The 13538-nt window shown below is 42.7% G+C and overlaps 1 long non-coding RNA gene across 2 annotated transcripts; it reads left to right on the plus strand.

Annotated features, from left to right (window-relative positions):
• The first annotated feature begins 1653 nt into the window (after positions 1-1653).
• On the plus strand, positions 1654-11359 carry LOC148182928 (uncharacterized). 2 transcript variants are annotated; one of them, XR_015774115.1, is made up of 3 exons: positions 1654-2055; positions 6833-6960; positions 11215-11359. It is a non-coding gene; the product is annotated as an uncharacterized LOC148182928 (long non-coding RNA). The 2 variants fall into 2 exon arrangements; XR_015774114.1 differs by lacking the exon at positions 11215-11359 and having other exon boundaries at positions 6833-7798.
• Positions 11360-13538: the final 2179 nt, after the last annotated feature.

Here is a 13538-nt window from a genome sequence, read left to right on the forward strand (position 1 = left end):
AGTTTTATACAGGAAATAGAAGGATTTGAAAGAAACAGGTCTCTGGGAGGCTGAGACATTAATGGTGATCCAAGGGAAGGCAGCATGAATTTGGGAACAAGCACTGAGCACCGAGTAGTAAATTTTGCACTCTCTTGCTTTGGGGTCAGTCCTGTCCCCCAGCTGACCTGACTGCAGCCTCTGGGGCTTTGGGGTCAGTCCTGTCCCCCAGCTGACCTGACTGCAGCCTCTGGGGCTTTGGGGTCAGTCCTGTCCCCCAGCTGACCTGACTGCAGCCTCTGGGGCTTTGGGGGCTCAGTGCTGGGTCCCAGCTGCCTGTGCTGTCCCACTGTGCACCTGCATCTTGGTGCTGGAAGCTGCACTGCCTGAGAGACCTCTTGCTGTTAAAAAGCAGTTCACCTGCACCTTTAATGATGAGTTTCTTGGTGTCTGATCCATCAGCAAAACATTTCACTGACTGACTGTTTATCCTTGCATGATTCTACAAAGAGCTTGCCTGTAGCAGCACCAGCAGCAAAAAACCCTTCCACGGAGTTTAGTCTTTGGATCTAGCAGAAATATTCAAGGATTTCAGCAAAAGATTAGTGTTTAACCAGGAAAGCTTTTTTTTGTGTTTTTATGTGACAGAATATACTGAACTTGAAACAACAAGCTTTTCTTTTGAATGAGAATTATGGCCTCTTAATGAAACTGGGAAAAGGAAATCCTTCTCAAACAGAAACCAAGACGAATTACAGACTGCTTTCAAAGTTTTGTGTGTTTTACAGCAGGAAAAAAGGTCTTACTTTTTAGAGGTTCTGTTTATTGTTAGGATAATAATGGCTTATTTAAAAATATTAATACAGTTGGGTTTTGTCATGCATTCAGGTCCATTTTTGCAAACAGGTATTTTGTACTCACAAAGACACATCTTGAGGTGATTGGCCATTCTCTGGAGAGCAATGCAAAAAGATGAGGAACATCCAAAATACGAGCAGGAGAGACAGGTGCCACTAACACCTGACAGAGGAAAACTGAGTGGCTGAAAGAGTGCCTGTGAAAAACACATATGCTCTGCATTGCCTGACTAAGTGAGTTTGGAATTAAAACGCTGCAGAGCTTTATATGGATTGATGCTGCTCTTTGCTGTAATTTCCAACTCCTCTTTCATCAAATTAATAGCTGGAGCTTTATCTAATATTCTTCTTCATGGAAAAAAAGAAATCCCCAAAACTATAACCAGCAGCCACCCTTGTTTTGGTCTTTGCATGCGTCTGCTTGGGGAAAGAATGCCTCATGCTGGAAAAGCAAGGGGGTGAGCAGAGGCAACCTGGAGGGAAATGTTATAAGCTTAATTAATCCACAAGTGGCATGAGTTTGGCAGTCTATGATTTCACAGGTCTGGTTTCAAGTACCTAAAGCCACCCCATGGCTTTGTGCATCTGTCAGGTCTGCTCTGCAATTTGGGTCTAAGCGAGGGGCAATGTGAGGGAGCAGAGCTGGACAGGCTGTTTAATGTGTGGGTGGTCTGCAGGGAGCACCTGTGTGTGCAGCTGTGGCTCATGGAAACAGATTGCCAAGGGGAAGTTCAAATTCTGGGTGATGCTTAAATCACTGTTTGTAAATAGCAAAGCTCAGCGTGTGCAGTTCTGCAGCCATGGAGAATGAGGTGCAGTAACCAGCAATCAGATGTGATTGCACAAAAACACAAATAGCAGCTTGTTCCTGAGGCTTGGCTCTTCTCTTACACCATCACACACTGTGCTGGACTTCATGAACAAAGCACTTGAGGGACACAAGAGAATATTTCTTACAAGTGGTGACCAACTTAGGGCCAAAAGTGAAATTTATCAGTGTATGGAGGGACAAACAATAGGATATAGTGTCTGATAAAGCAGCTGGCTGCCATTATAGGTGAAACTTCATTAAAAGGTATAAAGCCAATTACCTGTTCCCCAGGCAGAGCACAGGCACAGCTGCTACAGCAGCACAGAAGTGAATAACAACCCAGAGGAGAAGCCTGCTGTTTGCACACAGGGCTGGGAGCCCTTCACAACTGGGAACTGCACAGCGTGGGTAAGGACTGGGTATAGTGTGTGAACTCTACAGAAAATGGCATTTTCCTGGATAATTTACAAACAAGCTGATATTCTTTGGGATAGCTGGGAATCTTGGACTTCACTGGAAGGGTTTGGAAGCCCTCTCAGAGAAAGGTCTTGGGGCTGGACTCTCTGGACCCAGGGCTTCAGACAATGTTGTCTGTATGGTGTTGACATTATTTAATTCTAAATTAAAAAAAAAACAAAAACCAAACAGCTTTAGATGTTGCAGTTTTATTTGAAGCTGCAGTAAGTGCATTGTACCACAATAGCAGAGCAATCAGATGTTTGATGCTAACCAGGACATGATACTGGCTTTATGAACTAGTAGTTTCAGTATTCAGTGATATATTAATAACCTCTCCAGCCGAATTACTCACTCAGCAAAGCAGATGACTGATAGTGACAGGGGCCACCAAGGCTGGAGAGCTGGCAAGCTCATCCTATGGCGATGGATGGGGACTAAGGAAGAGATTTGGTTCCCAGCTCTGCTCCCAGGACAATGTGATTTCAGGGAGGTTGGTTTGTATCATTTTGTCATAAAGTCCCTGTCTAAGGTAGGTTAATGCAGCAGGTGAGCAGAGAGTTCAGGAGCAAGGCAGAAGGATGTGTTTAGCACAAGTCTCTGGTGCATATACACAGTTTTGTTCTAGAAATTAATCCCAGGGAGCTTCCTCAAGCATTCTGAAATAATAGTATCTGCTGACTTCTGTTGCACACTTGCTTTGTTTTCAGCTTTATATTCTCAGCTGGTCTGGATGGTTTCATCTTTGTGAATATACCAAATGTTTAAGGTGTAGTTTCATGTAGCATTTGTTCTCTTGCTGTGTGAGGATTTGTCTCAGTGGATACGTTTTGGTGAAGGAAAGTGATGCTTTTCAGTAGAAAAAGATTATTTTGTCAACAGATGTACTCACTCTTATTTCAAAGAATATTTCTGATACACTTTTTGTCAGGCAGACAAAGAGCACCTTATTGCTTTAGTATTCAGTCCCATTTTGTATCTTTTATTTCAATAGCTACCCTAATTTATAGCAGATGAGGATGTGACCTATAATTAATTTCAATTTTAATACTAGTGATGGACAATGTAAAATCTGTAAGGGCTTACATGTAAACAGCTTTGTGCAAAGGAACTATGAGTAATAGAAAAGGGCAAATAGAATGAAAGTTTACCTGTTCATTTCCTCTTTACTCATATTGCAGTGTTTCTAAATGTGGAAGTCTCTTTAAATCTATTTGTGGATCACTGTCAGCTGGAGGATGATTATTTGGGTTCTAAACATTGATGTTCAGATTTTCAGACATTTTCTTAGTGTTTCTCTGTTGCAGCTGACCTTTAGTATTAATTTTTCTTCATTCAAAATTTCCATGATATTTGTCTGAAAATGCCAGGTTCAGGAACTTAAAAAATAAGTAACTGTTTGCTTTGCTTTTCATTAGTGGTCTGATTGGAAAATCCTATTTTACAGAAGCCCTGCTTATGTAGAAATACCTGGAGTAGACTCATCAGGAAATGATATTATGTATATTTTAAATAACACTAAGGGGAAAAAATCTGGTTATTGGATGTTTGGATCTGAGATTTTTTGCTAATTGCTAGAAAACCACACCTGTGTATGTAAATTATGTTGCTGGCTTCTTTTCAGCCTACTTTAAAAATTTGTCCCTCCTCCTTTTATGATTTTCTGCTTCAAAGAAACCATTAAAAAAAAAAAAAAAAGGGAGCTGGTAGTGGTTACTTTGATTTTTCATAGGCCAGACAAGGAGCCCGTGTGTGTTTCCAAACTGGTCTCATAAATATCTCTGGTGTACTCCAGAGTCCACAGGGGTAAGGATGATTATGAAGAGATGATGATGCCTCATCAGTGTCATTCAAATTATGCACAAGAGACACAATACTGCTGAATCATTAGGCCAGTTTCCATCCAGTTCTGCTCTGTAAAGGTGTATATAAATGTATCACTTGGTGCACTATTAGAAGACCTGGACGTGGTTCCCTCTGGTGCAATAAAATTCTGTATGACCTTGGTTGAGAGTGGGGCCATGCTTTTTCCACAGCAATTCGTTATTTTTGCATGTCCAAATTATCTCAGCAAATCCATTTTGTTCTCTTTAATTAATTTTTTAGGAATGCTGATAACCTTCAGCTCCTAATGATTCAGTGGGACTTGTGTGTAATTGGTGCTTCTTGTGGATGAGCTCTGTTAGCTCCAGCTGGGCTCTCAAACATGGCAAATACAGGAGCACTGCAAAAATCAGAAGCCAGTTTGGAAATGCTGGTCCTCAGTGCTCTATTCCCAAAAAAACAAAGCTGGGATAATAATTCCTTTGCCAGTGCTTTCAGAGCTGTGAGAGAAGAAAGCTGCCATAAATGATCATTGTTTGTTACTGAAGCAGGGTGATGGTTTCTGTGCTCAGAATGCAGCTGTAACTGGTGCATCATTCCCAAGTTTGTTACCAAATCCCACCCGTGGTCCTTCTCCACACCCTTTGGAATCAGATCTCAGTGGGCTGAAGTGGGTCACGACAAACATCTTTAGTTTGATGGAAGAAACAAAGGTTTCACTTTTGTTGTCGTATTTAACAAATATTGGTGAGAGGAAAGTGGGGTTCAAACGTAATAATTTAATTTTTTTCCTGCTGGGGCTCCTGGGTGGGAGCTCCTTTCTGAAAGGGTGTGCAGCACTTTGGGAGTGCAGGCTCTGATACCTCCCTTAAGGTTCAACAGTGTTGCCCTGTGTATGTCCTTAATTGTCTTCATAAAATGCTGAACTGTTTTCCTTCTGGCATCCAGGAACCACTAGCTGGGCATCATTTCTAGAGATCACATTTTAGGAAAGGACAACCAGATTTTTCACAGCACAGAGAGGTTTGGCTTCTTCCTCCCACTGTGATGGGGGAAAAAAATAATCACTTTTTAATTCCCTGTGTCTCATCAAACTCAGGCATTGACTGGGGTAAGGGAGTTGTTCAGAAATTATGCTAAAAGTATCATGAAGAAGGGCTAAGCTTTAATTGAAGTTTTCCTGTTATCTACAACAAGGGAATAGCAGCATAATTAGCTGGTTTGACAGGAGATATTCTGTATATGCACCTGAAGGGGGCATGGGGAATGTCATCTACTAATATTCCCATCAGAAAGGAATGCTGTTTTAACAGAAAAAAAAGTGTCCCTTGAGCACAGAAGAGTTGCAGGTGCAGGTAAAAAAAGACAGGGGAAATCCAGGAAGCTTCTGCTGGCTTAGGCAGGAGGTAGGGGCTGAAGGGAAGCACATCCAAGGCTGGGATGTGTTCAGCCCATTCCTCCCAGCAAACCTCAGTGTGTGTGAGCAGGAAGCCCGGGGTGTCCATGTCCTTGGAGAGTCAGGCAGGCTGGGACGTCCCAGGGGATGGAGTCTGGTAGCACAGGGCTCTGTGGAGAGTGTCAGGTCACAGCTGTGTGAGACCCAAAGAGCTGATGTGGAAAGGGAGGAGGATGTGCAGGGAGCAGCTCTGCAGAATGGTATGGAAGCAAGTGTTTGGAAGGCCTGGAGCAAATTTTTAGTTTTCCCATAGAGAAATGAATGAGCCACCTTGAAATCTGCCCCATCTTCTAATGGTGTAAAAACTTGTTCTGTATGGTTCTGTTTCTCCTGTTCGAAATACACACAGAAATATAGAAACTCCTGCAAGATTTAGATAATTAAAATGTCTGTTAAAAAATGCCAGGGATGCAATGGAAAGCAACAGCACAACTGATGAATGCCCATCTGAATTATCATTTTGAGTTTGGTATTGAATATGTTGTTTGGCTATGGAAGTGATTGATAGACAAGTGTCTTGGACTGACAAGCTGATTTCTATATTGTTGATTGCTGCTCTCTCCCCTCAGCTGATGTTGTATTCCTTGAATGTTTCTAGGACACAAGGAAAAATAAAAAATACATTCACTCCTCTTTTGTTTCCAATTGATATAATTGTTTTTTGAGCATGACCTCCACTGGGAAGCAAACCTTACTGTTTAAAATGTGAAGTAGAGCCATGCAGGTGTGTTTTACTCTCTGGTCAAGGTGGTGAGAGGGAACACAGAACGATCTGTATTCAAAAAATCACAGTAGTTGGAAAACTAATTATTTTGAGGAACCTCTGAACAAGGCTGCCTTTCTCAGCAACACCTGTGAATGCATATGAGCTGATGGGTGGATCCCCTAAATCAGTATTTCCTGTTGAGAAGTCTTTTGTTGCTGATGACACTGAGATAGGATCATGCTGAGTTATGGTAACAATTAAGAGGTTGTACTACTGAAGCCTGTTTTCACCAGAGTCCCCTTGGATCAAAGCACTTTTATATCTTTCAGCTTCTGTATCCCAGAAGACTTTGATCATAGAGAAGGGATTTAGTGTGATAAATTTAGCAAAGAATGAAAAATGCTGTAAGACTTCTGAACAGCAAGTAATGACTTTAGCCAGGATCTTGTGTAATTGGAAGGATTTATCCTGCCTACAGGATACAAAGGCCACAAAATCTTTTATTTTCCTGTTTATAGCCCCTGTCACTTACTGCCTTAAGTTCTGATGTGATGATCTGCCCTTTAAAATGGGAATATTTATGAAAGTGAAGCTTTTTTTCCCCTTTACCAGGAGTTATTTCCTGCAAGTGGGTAACCAAAGGGGTGGCTGGTCTGATAAACAGACTGTAGCATGGACACAAAGGGCTGTGATAACATGGAACATGTTTTTGGTGTTGTGGGTTGGGTTTTTTCTTCCCCCAGATGGAGGCAATGGAAGAGAGGAAATAAAGCCAATGGAGAATTAAGGATGTCTCATCCTTTGAAGAGCTGAAGAAAAAAAGTTAAAAATCTCTAACAGCAAAAACACTGATCTTCAGAAGCAGCTTGAGGTAGGAATAAAAGTCCTACCAGAAGGGCTCAGCACTCTCCAGAGAAGGCAATAAACTTTCCTGGGGTGTGGAAATCTGCATTCTTTTAACTGCCTCAGAAATGCTTTACGAAGACACCACCTCAGTTTGGTCCTTTGGGATTGTCTGGAGCCTCTTTGCTTTTATCAGCCAGTTACTGTCACTAGGAGAGCAACTTTACCCTTGACCACTTTTGCAAACAAAGTGTGCTGAAGTGTGGCTGTACCACAGCTGCAGCACGGCTTGGGCTGTGCAGCCACTGCAGATGAAGATGTGGCCATGGTGTGGAGATGCCTGCTCAGTGTTTTGATTGGTATCTGTCAGAAAACAGCTTAGTCAGACAATTCTCTGTCCCATTTTGGGTCTCTGGAGGAGGACACTACAGCGTGATTTATGGGCACTTCCACCACTTGCATACTTGCTTGTATGTAATTGATGGATTAAGTACAGTAAGTGTTGCTGCCTGTTCAGCTTGTGAGCACACAGCTTAATCAGCCACAGTTTTAAACTGTCATTCTGTGCTCAAAGACTGAGTTTTTTCATTTCAAAAAACACAAAGTATAAAATCAGTATTTATTATTTAAATTGGTTTCTATTTTTCATATTTAAAATACAGTCTGGAATTTGGAGGTGTTATTTTAAATTTAATAGAACTTTATGCCTGTAGTAATTTGTTTAGTACCAAAAGAATTACACTAACATAGAATCTGTTCTTGTGAAGTGTATATTTTGTTCTTGTAAACATGTTCCCCTTTTGAAAACAAACACAATCAAAAGATACAAGACCTTTACAAGGAATAAAACAGGTCCTATGTATTAATGCTGTGTCCTGAATAGCTTTTTCATTGTTGAAACTATACACTCAAATGCTAAATATTTCCACCTTCCTGGCCTCCTGAAGGATTAGCTTGAGCATGGCTTTGAAGAGCAGTGAGACTGGGGTAGTTTACTGAAGAGCTCTCTGTAGCAGACATTGTGTTTCCATTTTGTGTTCTGCCTTTTCTCATGGACTGTGCTGCTCAGAAAATCTTCACATCAATGATCCAGTGGTGTCAAAGTCTGACAGAGCTTTCTGTAGGTACCAGGTAACCCCCAATTTCAGTGCAGGCTGGCAGATGAATGGATGGAGAGGAACCCTGCCAAAAATAACTTGAAGGTGGATGAGCTGGAAATGTGTGCTTGCAGCCCAGAAAACAAATGATATCTTGGGCTGCATGAAAGGAAGCATGGCCAGCATGTTGAGGGAGATGCCCCTGGATCCCTGGAAGTGTCCAAGGCCTGGTTGGACAGAGCTTTGAGCAGCCTGGTCCAGTGGAAGGTGTCCCTGCCCGTGGCAGAGGGGTTGGAATGAGGTGATCTGTAAAGTCTCTTCCAATCCAAACCTCACCATGACTTCTTGACAGCTGAGTAACATCACCTTCTTTGTTTAAGCTTTGGACCAGACTGTCTTCAACACAGACAGTGAACACAAATTAGTGTTTCCAATTCCTGGTGAAGCTGCAGAAAGTCCCATAGGTGAACTTGACAAGTCTTGTTGAATGTGATTGTTGTGTTCTCCTGTGTTTCATGTAAATCTTTTTCACGAACAATTTTTGCCTCCAGAAATTCACTGTGTTCTGCCTTAGTCTCATTTTTCTTTAAAAAAGTCCAAGGCTGACCTCCTGCCAGATGCTGTTATTTCAGTTATCAGTCTCACTTCCTGTCCCTTTTCCAAGACATTTCCCTGAGTCCTGCCATTCAAAATGAACCAAGAATCAAAAGACAAAGCATTTTCCTTCCTCACTTATCATCCAGGGGACTCTGTGTCTGTAAAGTGTTAAATGAAAGTCAGTGACATCTGTGTCTTAATTATAGCAGACAGTTGGAGCTGGATATACCCACAAGATTTTAACATAATAGAGCCTGAAGAAGTGGTATCAACAGGCTCATTAGTAACCATGGAAAGAAGGTGTTATTTTGGGAATGTGTGATCCTACCATAAGACCAATTTGGGGCAAAAAACCAGGTGAATGATATGGAGATGAGCTGCCAGTGATTTATCAGAATTATTGTGCACATTGCACTGGCATTAATGGTAGTGGCATAGCAGAGTGGGATGATGGTTGATTCACATTAGTGTCAAGTCAGGCAGTTAAAATCCTAAAAATGAAATGAGGAAGTCTAATTGCCTGTTCAGAATCAAATAACATGCACTTTATTACCAAATTCTACCATTAACAGCCCAGAAAACCAATTGTGGCTGTCAGGAAAAGGGACAGCTGAATGATAAATGTGAGGAGGGAACCATCCAGCTGGGGACGGGGTACCTGGGATTGGGATGGTCCTGGTTCAGCAGCACTGCAGGAGCAGAGCTCAGGAGAGCAGCTGCTCATGCTAAGCACACCTGAACATATCCTGGAGACTCTAGGAACAGAAGTCAGGTTAAGGGTAAACTGCAGCTTCATGCAGTCAGTACTCGACAGAGATTTCCATGGAGATTTGAAAGAGAAAGGAAGCAGTGAAGCTTGGCCTGAGGAGGGTGGAGATCCTGTGACTAAGATGCAGGCAGACAGGGGTTGAATAATCTTGCCCAAGGAGAGATTTTTCTACTGACTTTCAAATATTTAGAGCTTGACTTAAGAAATGGCTTCACAGCATATGTCAAACTGTGTTGATGGAACAAACCAGGTTCTGCCCCTGAGAGCTGGGCCCGTGCTCTGAGCCCTGCTGATTCACCCCCAGGTAACTGCACTCAGCTCAGCTGAAAACTCCAGTCAGCTCCACCAGGCTGTCTGTAGGTTTCCGAGAGGAAAGGCCATTCAAGGGTGTAGAGTCCATGGTGCTTTAACCCTCCACTGATCTTTGCAGCAGCAGCACAGTCTGTGGTGGTCTCCCTTTAATGCCATTCAGTGCCAGTGCTCGTGCACTGTCAGTCTGTGCCAAATGAGGTGCCTCAGCCAGGGCAGGGCTGCTCCTGCTGCTTCTGATCAATGCAGGCATCCCAGGGTAACCCAGGGATTTCCTTCTGGGCCATGGGAAGCCATTAGCAGGTTCACGCCACTTTGCTCCTGCTTAATTACATCCCAAGGAGAGGACTGAGCTGGCAGGACAGCTGAAGGCTGAGGTGACCCAGTAAGGACTCCAGGCATGAAGCTTTCCTTTTTAATATTTCATGCAACATCCTTGCAGCAACCTAGGCCAGAAGGGCCCTTGGTTTCACTTAATGCACACATGCAATGTTTCTGTCCACAGCCACAGGAATATCCATTGCTGAGGCAGAATCTTCAAATGGGAGTTGGCTTTTTGAGGTCCAGCAACACTTCCCACACAAGTTGATTAAGCCAGAGACAGAGATGATGCTGAGACCTCCCTTGATTCTCTTGGGCACACAGCATTTGTGTCTGTCAATGAACCCACAGCACTAATGAAGTCCACTGTGCTCTGAAGGGATATTTTGGCTCAGCCCCTCTTTCCAGCCTCTGCTCTGAAGGAGCCTGCAGTGATGTCTTGGGGAAGGTGTGATTGTAGGATTAATTGCTGATATTCTGTAGCCTGAGACTTTGGTGGCAGCTCTTTTGATCTTTTGATCAGTGCTGAACAGCCACCAGTGGCTTGCAGTCATCTGGTTCCACATTTCTCATGGCTGCATACACTTCTGGATGTGTGTCTTCATGAGAAGTCCAGTTAAAAATAAAGGTAACAAATAGAACTGTAGTCACAGTTTTTAAAAAAATGCAGGGATAATTTGGGCTGTTCTATTCCTATTGTACACAGAAGCTTAGGTGACTAAGGGCTTTATAATGTAGTTAACACTTTCTACTGATAAGATTCATACTGTTTTTCCCATCTTATTTTCTTGTGTCTTCTATTTTTCTCAGCTTGCTTTCCATCTACCTTTCCAGCAGAGAAAAATAACTACTTGCTGCTAAATTAACACTCACAGATGGGCAATTTTTATAGGAATTCATTTTCATGGTCTAATTAATAATGCTTAAATTTCCACTGGTGCCTCCAGTAATCCTTTGACAAAGGGTGTCTTCAAAACCTCTGGAAGTTTTAACTTTCCAAGGAGAAAATGAAGTGAAGCTAGAACTATTTAGGATGGGATTAAGGAGGAAGCAGAATTAATAGCAAATGTGCTTTGGAATGCCTTTTTGGTAAGGGAGTGAACGCTATGCTAGCTTCTGTGGAAAGTGTTCTTTACTAGACTGGCTCAGATCTCACTGGGACTGATCAGAATATTTATTTTGATTTCAGTGGCCTTTGTATCTGGCTCAGGGATTAAGTTCTGCCTTGAGTTTGCTTTAAATGAAAGGAACCTTGGCATCACTTCAGCATCACTGTTAGCCACAAGGAGATGGAGAATGTACAGATGAGGACCACAAATCTGCACCATAAAAGGGAACAAAAGGTGAGTCTGGCCAATAACTTCATAAAGAAAAAGCATAAAATATTGCAATATCTGTAAACAGAAATGTGGATCAAAGAGGAATGGAAAATTATTACAGATTCTTGGGTTTGTATATAGCCCATACTTTGTGTTGTTCTGTTTCCTGCTGTCAGGTCCTTCCCTCCTGATGGTTAAACTGTGCAAACTGGAACCATACAGGCAGGTTTATTTTATTTTGTTTTATTGTAGTCACTGCTGTTAAGAATTGAACGGGAGAAAAAAAATGTCTTGTTTGGTATTCTTGAAAGGATCTGTCAGCGCTTCTTTGAGCTCTCTGGCTGTTTCACTGTCTGGGACATGGGCTTGAATGGCTGAAGGCTATTAGAGATGTGCTGAGTGCCTGGATGGATGCAGTCTTAAGGCTTTGATAAATGATGCTTGTGCAGGGCGGGTATGAGGTGCTGAGCTGCCAGATTTGACTGGGCTGGTCTGTGTGCCTGGCAGGCAGGGCCAGGGTCCTGGCCCACACTTATGGAACACATCCCAGGGCTGGTGATGGCAACCAGAGCTTCTCACAGCTTTTCTGCACGGTCAGACCCAAAGCTCTACAGCTGCACCACATCCAAGCTGCCTTGGAGCACAAGCAGCCAAACTCCAGGGCAGGGGCAGAGGTTGAAGAGCCCCTGTGGCTCGCTCAGGTCCTTGATACTCTGCTCCAGGCTTTCATGAGTCTTACAGGTTAGCAGAGTAAAGATGCACCAGCTCTGCAAATTAGTGCTCAGGACTAGGGGACACCAAGGATCTTCCCTGTAATATGTTTATTTGAGGTGCTCTAGGCTGATGTATGGGTGGACAAAGCACTGGATTAGAGCATGTCTTCTTTGCTCTCAGGGATTCACTTTCTGACTCAAAATCAGAATAGGCAATACCACATGCTAAGAGCTGAACAGACTGGGGAGGAGAGTCAGGGAACTGAGAAAGATAGTGAGTGAGAAACTTATCTTGCTCAGCTCCTGGATCCACTGGTGCAAACAGTAGCAAAGAGCTCCACAGAGAGGTTAAGGTGGGAGGAGGGACTGGGTAAAATTGTTGACTGAGAAAGGAAACTTGAGTAGGAAAATGAAGGGAACAAGAGAGAGTAAACTTTCCTGGGGGAGATGTAGCAGAGCAGAGGTGAAGCATCTTGCATGTTTCTCACCTGATGTTTCACGCTGGCAGGTGTTTAGTGTTATAAAGGAGTGTTCAAAGGCACAAAGGGAGACTCAGATGCACAACTCCCACTCATTTTCATTTACTGGAAATTTGGGAGCTGCTACTCTGGATTTGACACGGTCTCCCACCATCTTATCAGAGATAACACCCATTACTTTATCCAAAGCCTGCTGAAGCAAGAGTATCCCCCACTAATTTCAGTGTATCTTCTATTGTGCTTTAATAAAATGTCAGTGTGCTGCTGCAAATTACTGAAATGAAGCTGTCAGTCAGGACTCATAGCATCAGTCTGTATTTCATGAGCTGGGAGATGCATCACCCAGAAAGTCTGAAAGCACAGTTGGCTGAATTAGCTTCTGCTATATGATTATGGTAAACCTGTTGATCAGTAATGTGTGCATTTTTAATAGCTTCATATTGAGGCTTCTGATCTCTCTATATTAATTCTGATAATAGTTCTGCTTCTCTCTGCAATCAAAGAGCTTAAGCTTGAGGTTTCTATCTTCTTGCCTCTTGCTCCCACAGTTAATTACTGCTTTAGCTTGGTAAAGCAAATGGGGATTCTATTATTTTATTATTTTACTAACTTTGAAAGAAAAGAAAGTAAAAATGTCCGCACCAGGAGACAGGCTGATGGAGAGGGGGCCCATGAGGACTCTATTAGTGCAGTCCCTAATAAGAAGCCTTCATAAATCCTTTAAAATATTGAAGGCTAAAAGAGCAGCATTTCACCAATAAGAGCTTATTATTCACCTGTCTTAAAAAAGGAATTAAGCAGTATAATTCTGTGTTCCTCCTTGCCCAGAACTTGGTTCCAGTTTTCTGTTTTCTCTGCTTTCCCCTCTGCTCTGTGCTGTTCCATCTCAGTTGTTTCAGCACCATCACAATTGTCCCAGCTCCAGTGCTCAGGCAGGACACACAGCCCAGCTCCTCAGGAAGCATTTCTTTCTTTGAGGAGCTCTACCTGCCTGCCATGCCA

Source organism: Pseudopodoces humilis, chromosome 18, assembly GCF_049639895.1.
Source record: "Pseudopodoces humilis isolate 2021_Gansu_Grassland_sample_001 chromosome 18, ASM4963989v1, whole genome shotgun sequence".
NCBI classification, from domain to species: Eukaryota; Metazoa; Chordata; class Aves; order Passeriformes; family Paridae; genus Pseudopodoces; species Pseudopodoces humilis.